This window comes from Tursiops truncatus, chromosome 17, assembly GCF_011762595.2.
Source record: "Tursiops truncatus isolate mTurTru1 chromosome 17, mTurTru1.mat.Y, whole genome shotgun sequence".
Taxonomy (NCBI): domain Eukaryota; kingdom Metazoa; phylum Chordata; class Mammalia; order Artiodactyla; family Delphinidae; genus Tursiops; species Tursiops truncatus.
In genome coordinates, this window is record NC_047050.1 from 22,868 (window position 1) to 30,460 (window position 7,593).

The 7,593-nt window shown below is 51.5% G+C and overlaps 1 long non-coding RNA gene across 1 annotated transcript; it reads right to left on the reverse strand.

Annotated features, from left to right (window-relative positions):
• Window positions 1–411: 411 nt before the first annotated feature.
• On the reverse strand, window positions 412–2,374 carry LOC141276832 (uncharacterized). Its single transcript, XR_012327012.1, has 3 exons — window positions 2,170–2,374; window positions 790–1,358; window positions 412–433 (listed from the first exon to the last, which is right to left on the reverse strand). It is a non-coding gene; the product is annotated as an uncharacterized lncRNA (long non-coding RNA).
• Between the last annotated feature and the right edge of the window lie 5,219 nt (window positions 2,375–7,593).

Consider the following 7,593-nt stretch of genomic DNA (forward strand, 5'->3'; position numbering starts at 1 on the left):
TGATTCTTTCCTGAGAAAATTTCTGGGCAGTCATTCAGGCAACAGGGCAAACTGCTTGCTCTGGAGGCTCTTGTGGGGAAGTGGGTAGATAGCAACAGGGGCTCAGCCTGCATAACCCCAGAAGCCCTCCCAGGACAGCCCCAGAACTGCTTCTGGAATGGCAAGGAGAAGTGGGTCTTCCACCTACAAGACATGGAGGAGAGGGCTGGGGTCTGCAGGGCCACCCTCACCTTCAGGGACTGGCTGGGAGGCTAACAGGACACAACATATGCTTGTGGCTTGTGTCCTCACAGGTGATATGGGTCACAGCACGCAGTAGGCCTTACCTCGAGGCAAGTGCTCACACTGAGTGTCCCACTAGCAACACAGCATGGTAGGATGCTGACTTTCTCCTCGAGGAGGTTGACTTCAGGTACGAGGTCTTCATGGAATTCTAAGCAGAGGGTTTTCAATGAGTCAGATTTCCCCGGCATGTTGGACGTTCTAGACCGGTGTTCGTGAACCTCTGGGAATGCTGGGGATTTCAAGCAGTCCCAAGAAGGCATGCACTGTGTTGCCCTACACTCGGCATACACAGAGTGGCTCTGAAGGGCTACGGGCCAGGAAGTTGCTTAGCAGGCCCAGGGGGACGTGGGGGTACTCAGTGTTCCTGCCGGCAATACGATGCCGACGCGAGGCTCCTAGGTGTCCTGAAAAGCATACTGCCGTTAAGAAAATGCACTGCATCGGCTATGGGTTCATGGAAACTGCTGCACGCCTCCGCTTCCGCATGGCAATTCAGGGCCTTACCTTGAGGCAAGTGCTAACGCTGAGTGTACCGTTAGCGAAACATCATGGTAGGATGTTGAATTTCTCCTCGAGAAGAGTGACTTCACGTACGAGGTCATCGAAGAATGGTAAGCAGAATGTTTTCCCATGGCAGCTCAGACGATGGCAATGACAAAGAATTCCATGGCACGTCGGACTGGCCAGAAATGTGGTCCTGAGGCCGTTCAAGGGCTCTGGAAATATAGCTCACCTTAAGGAACGTGCAGTGTGTTGCCCCTCACGTGGCATACACAGAGGGCCTCAGAGGGACCAACCTATGGGCCTCGATGTTGCTCAGCAGTCCCTCAGGGGTCTGGAGGTACTCAGTGATCCTGGAGCGAAATAATGCACACCCGAGGGGCCTAGGAGTCCTGAAAAGGGTAGTTCCTTTAAAATACAGCAGTACAGCGACTTAGACCTCATGGAAACAGCCGCATGCCTCCCTTTCTGTCCAGATACTCAGCGCCTTCCCTCGAGGCAAGTAGTCAGGTTGAGTTTCCCTTTAGTTCTAGAGCATGGCAGGCTGAACTCCACCCCGGCCATGGAAGCACCTGGTTTAGAGAGAGGAAAATCATTTTCTTCCCAGAACTAGGCCTGCAGTGGCTAGAGGGCTGTCAACAGCAATGAATTTCACGTAGCTTCAAGGCAGCATGAATGGAGCTTTCAAAATGGGAAAGCAAGTCTAGTTGCATCAGGCCCCCATTTCCATGGGCACACTCAGCATACATCCCTATGGTTTCTAACAAGTCAAAAGAGACGCAGGTTACCCAGTGATTCCTTCCCTGAATAAACTCCTTGAAGCAGGAGTTCTGCATCTAGCGAAATGCCTCAACCAAGGTACGCCCTAGCTAGGCTTCCAGGCCTGTGGCTCTTCAAAAGCCTGCAGTGTTACACGAAGAACTGGGCTTTAGTGGCAGTCGGGCAGCAAGCCGACTTTCTCCTGGAGGCAGGGCGACTTCAGGCAGGAGGTCCTAGATGGAATGTGAAGCCAAGGGTTTTTCTCAGTGCAGCTCAGACTAGGGCAATGAGTCAGACTTCCCCGGCATTTTGGACGTGCCACAGCGGTGTTCGTGAAACTCTGGGAGTGCTTGGGATTTCAAGCTGTCCCATGAAGGAGGGCAGTGTGTTGCCCTATATTCGGCATACACGGAGTGGCTCCGAAGGGCTACGGGCCTGGAAGTTGCTTTGCAGGGCTAGGGGGGCCTGGGGGTACTCACTGTTCCTTTCGGCAATAGGGTGCTGACACGAGGATCTTAGGTGTCCTGAAAAGCGTACTGCCATTACGATAATGCGGAGCAGTGACTACGGCCTCATGGGAACTGCTGCCCCCCTCTGATTCTGCCCGGCAATTCAGGGCCTTACCTCGAGGCAAGTGCTCACTTTGAGTGTCCCGTGAGCGACAGAGCATGGTAGGATGCTGACTTTCTCCTTGAATAGGGTGACTTCAGTTAGTAGTCTTCGAAGAATTCTAAGCTGAATGTTTTCTCATGGTCGCCTAGACAACGGCCATGACGAAGACTTCCATGGCACGTCGGATTGGCCACAAATGGGGTCCTGAGGCAGTTCGATGGCTCTGGAAATGTAGCTCTCCTTAAGGAACGTGCAGTGTGTTGCCCATCACTCGTCATGCACAGAGGACCTCCAAGGGACCTATGGGCCTCGATTTTGGTCAGCAGGCCCACAGAAGGTCTGGAGGTTCTCAGTGACCTTGGAGGGAAAAGGATGCACACCCAAGGGGCATAGGAATCCTGAAAAGGGTACTTCTTTAAAATAAGGCAGAACCCCGATGAAGACCTCATGGAAACAGCCGCATGCCTCCCTTTCTGCATGTCTACTCAGGGCCTTACCTTGAGGCAAGTACTCAAGTTGAGCTTCCATTTAGCTCTAGAGCATGGCAGGCTGAGCCCCACCCCAGCCATGGAAGAACCCTGTTTAGCTAGAGGAAACTCACTTTCTTTGCAGAGCCATGCCTACAGTGGCTAGAGTTCTGTCAACAGCAGTGAATTTCAGGTAGCTTCAAGGCAACATGCATGGAGTTTTCAAAATGGGAAAGCAAGGCTAGTTCCATCAGGCCCCCATTTCCACGGGCACACGCAGCATACATCCCTGTGGTTTCTAACAAGTCAAAAGAGACACAGATTACAACTGGTTCCTTCCCTGAACCAACTCCTCCAAGCAAGATGTTCTGCATCTAGTGAACTACGTCAACCAAGGAACGCCCTAGGCAGGAATTCGGGCCTGTGCCTCTTCAAAAGCCTGCAGTGTTACTCGAAGAACTGGGCTTCAGTTGCAGTAGGAACGCAAGCCGACTTATTCTTGGAGGCAGGGTGACTTCAGGTAGGAGGTCTTAGATGGAATGCGAAGCCAAGTGTTTCTCTTAGTGCAGCTCAGACTAGGGCAATGAGTCAGACTTACACGGCATGTTGGACATGCTAGAAAGGTGTTTGTGAACATGTGGGAGTATTGGGTAAATCAAGCTGTCCCCAAAACACTGCAGTGTGTTGCACTACACGCGGCCTACACAGAGTGACTCCGAAGGGCTACAAGCCTGGATGTTGCTTAGCAACTAAGACCCTACTGCTGATCCAACAAAGGCCCTGATGCTGCTGCTACATCATGCCCTTACAGTGTCCCCAGCTAAGGGCCTGACGCTAGGCCTCACTCAGGCCCTGTCACTCTCCCTAAGTCAGGCTCTGACGCTGTCCCTACCTGAATCCTTGATACTGGTTCTAATTAAGGCCCTGATACTCTCAGTGACTAAGGTCTTGACACTATCCCTAGGTCATTTCCTGACATGATCCATAAACTTTACCCTAACCCTGTCCCTAGCAACTGTCCTGCCTCTTATGCTAACTGAAGCCCTTACTGTGCCTAACACAGACACTGAATTTAGGCCCAAGGCCAGGACACTGTCCCTAACTAAGGCCTAGATGCTCGTCCTAAATCCAGCCCAGAACTGTCCCTCACTAATGCCCTAACACTATTCCTAACTCAGGCCCTGACACGGTACCTAACAGAGGCTCTGATGCTAGTCCTAACGCAGGCCCTGACACTGTCTCTAACTAAGGCCCTGCTGCCCTCAATATCTAATGTCCTAACACTATCCTGAGCTACTATCCTGACCCACGTCTTACCAAGGTCCTGAAACTGTCCCTAAGTAAGCCCTGACGCTGTCCCTAAGTGAGGCCCTGAGGATGTCCCTAACAGAGGCCCTGAGAATGGCTTTTACGAAGACCCTAAGGCTGATCCTACAGAGGCCCTTATACTACTCCTACGTCATGCCCTGACACTGTCCCTCACTCAGGCCCTAAAGATAGGCCTCACGGGGCCCTGTCGCCATACCTTAATTAGGCTCTGATGCTGTCCCTACATCAAGACCTGACACTGATCCTGATTAAGGCCCTGACACTGTTCCTAACTAAGGCCCTGATGCTCTCAATAACTAAGGTCTTCACGCTATCCCTAGCTCATTTCCTGACACTATCCCTGGCCTGGAAGCTGACTCTATCCCGAGCTAACTTCCTGCCTCTTATCCTCAATGAAGTCCTAATGCTCTCCCTAAATAAGGCCCAGAGTAGTCCTAACTAAGGCCCTGACACTGTCTCTAACTAAGGCCCGGAATCTGTCCCTAATATAGGCCCTGCTACCGGTAATAACTAAAATCCGGACACTATCCGGAGCTAATATCCTGACCCATTCCTAACCAAGGGCCTGACACTGTCCCTAAGAAAGTCCTGTCGCTGTCCCTAAGTGAAGACCTAAGGCTGTGCCTAACTCAGGCCCTGAAGCTATGCCTACCTGAGGCCTTGTCGCTGTGACTACCTCAGGCCCTGATCATGTCTTTAACTAAGACCCTATTGCTGATCCAACAAAGGCCCTGATGCAGCTCCTACATCATGCCCTGACAGTGTCCCCAGCTAAGGGCCTGACGCTAGGCCTCACTCAGGCCCTGTCGCTCTCCCTAAGTCAGGCTCTGACGCTGTCCCTACCTGAAGCCATGATACTGGTTTTAAATAAGGCCCTGATACTCTCAGTGACTAAGGTCTTGACACTATCCCTAGGTCATTTCCTGACACGATCCATAAACTTTACGCTAACCCTGTCCCTAGCAACTGTCCTGCCTCTTACGCTAACTGAAGACCTTACACTGTGCTTAACACTGACCCTGAATTTAGGCCCAAGGCCCTGACACTGTCCCTAACTAAGGCCTAGATGCTCGTCCTAAATCCGGCCCAGAACTGTCCCTCACTAAAGCCCTAACACTATTCCTAACTCAGGCCCTGACACGGTACCTAACAGAGGCTCTTATGCTAGTCCTAACGCAGGCCCTGACACTGTCTCTAACTAAGGCCCTGCTGCCCTCAATATCTAATGTCCTGACACTATCCTGAACTAATTTCCTGACCAATCTCTTACCAAGGTCCTGAAACTGTCCCCAAGTAAGCCCTGACGCTGTCCCTAAGTGAGGCCCTGAGGCTGTCCCTAACAGAGGCCCTGATAATGGCTTTAGCAAAGCTCCTGAGGCTGATCCCACCGAGGCCCTTATGCTGCTCCTAAGTCATGCCCTGATACTGTCCCTAGCTAAGGCCCTGACGCTAGGCCTCACTCAAGCCCTGTCACTCTTCCTAAGTCCGGCTGTGAGGCTGTCCCTACCTGAAGCCCTGACACTGGTCCTAAATTCGACCCTGATGCTCTAAGTAACTAAGATCTTGGCACTATCCCTAGGTCATGTCCTGACACTATCCCTAGACCTTAACCTAACCTTGCCTTTAACTAAGGTCGAGTCTCCTATACTAACTATATCCCTGATGCTGTCCCTAACTATGGCCCCGAAATTGGTCCCGAGGCCGTGAACCTGTCCCTAACTGAGGCCTGGAGGCTGGTCCTAACTTAGGCCCTGACACAACACCTAACTCAGTACCTGACACTGTACCTTACAAAGGCTCTGATGCTCGTCCTAAGTCAGGCCCTGACACTGTCTCTAAGGCCCTGCGGCCATCAATATCTAAAGTCCTGACATTATCCTGAGCTAATATCCTGACCCATGTCTTACCAAGGTCCTGAAACTGTCCCAGAGTAAGCCCTGACCCTGTCCCTAAGTGACACCCTGAGGATGTCCCTAACAGACGCCCTGAGAATGTCTTTAACGAAGATCCCAATGCTGATCCTACAGAGGCCCTTATCCTGCTCCTAGGTCTTGCCCTGACACTGTCCCTCACTCAGGCCCTAGAGATAGGCCTCACTTAGGCCCTGTTGCCGTACCATAGTTAGGCTCTGACGCTACCCCTACATCAAGCCCTGACACTGGTCCTAACTAAGGCCCTGATGCTCTCAGTAACTAACATCCTCATGCTACCCCTAGCTCATTTCCTGACACTATCCCTGGCCTGGAAGCTGACTCTGTCCTGAGCTAATTTCCTGCCTCTTATCCTCACTGAAGCCTTAACGCTCTCCTTAACTAAGGCCCAGACTAGTCCTAACTAAGGCCCTGACACTGTCTCAAACTAAGGCCCGGAATCTGTCCCTAATATAGGCCCTGCTACCAGCAATAACTAAAATCCGGACACTATCCGGAGCTAATATCCTGACCCATTTCTAACCAAGGGCCTGACACTTTCCCTAAGAAAGCCCTGTCGCCGTCCCTAAGTGAAGGCCTGAGGCTGTGTCTAACTCAGGCCCTGAAGCTATGCCTACCTGAGGCCTTGTCGCTGTGACTACCTCAGGCCCTGATCATGTCTTTAACTAAGACCCTATTGCTGATCCAACAAAGGCCCTGAGTCTGCTCCTACATCATGCCCTGACAGTGTCTCCAGCTAAGGGCCTGACGCTAGGCCTCACTCAGGCCCTGTCGCTCTCCCTAAGTCAGGCTCTGACGCTGTCCCTACCTAAAGCCCTGACACTGGTCCTAAATTAGACAATGATGCTCTAAGTAGCTATTGCCTTGACACTATCCCTAGGTCATTTCCTGACGCTATCGCTAGACCTCAACCTAACCTTGTCTTTAGCTAATGTCGAGCCTCTTATGATAACTAAATCCCTGATGCTGTCCCTAACTAAGGCCCTGAGTTTAGTCCCGAGGCTGTGAACCTGTCCCTAACTGAGGCCTGGAGGCTGTCCTTAACAAAGGCCCTCAACTTATCTTTAACTGAGGCCCTTACACTCCCCCTAATTAAGGACTGAGGCTGTCTCTAACTAAGGCCCTGAGTCTGTCTTTAACTAGTGGCCTCACTCTTTCCCTAACAAAGGTCCTGACACAGTCCCTAACCAAGACCCTGATACGGTCCCTATAACTTGAGCTGTCCCTCATTAATGCCCTGATGCGGCCCGTAAATGATGTACTGAAGATGGCACTAAGGTCCAGACAATGTCACTAATGACCCAAAATGTCTCTTACTAAGGCCCTCAAATTACCTCTAACTGAGGCCCTAATGATGTCCATAACTAAGTCCCTGACACTATCTCTAACTAAGACCCTCAAGTTATCTTTAACTGAGGCCATGACAGTGTCCCTAATGAAGAACCTGTCACTGTCTCTAACTAAGGCCCTGAGTCTGTCTTTACCTAACGGCCTCACTCTTTCCCCAACTACTCCGTGACGCTGCCCCTACCCAAGGCCCTGACGGTGTGCCTAATTGCCTGAGCTGTCTTTCACTAATACCCTGACCCTGTCCATAACTAACGCCCTGATGATGTCCCTAATGAACAGCCTGAAGTGTCTCTTACTAAGGCCCTCAAGTTTTTCTCTGAGTCCCTGACACTCTCCCTAATTAAGGCCTTGACACTGTC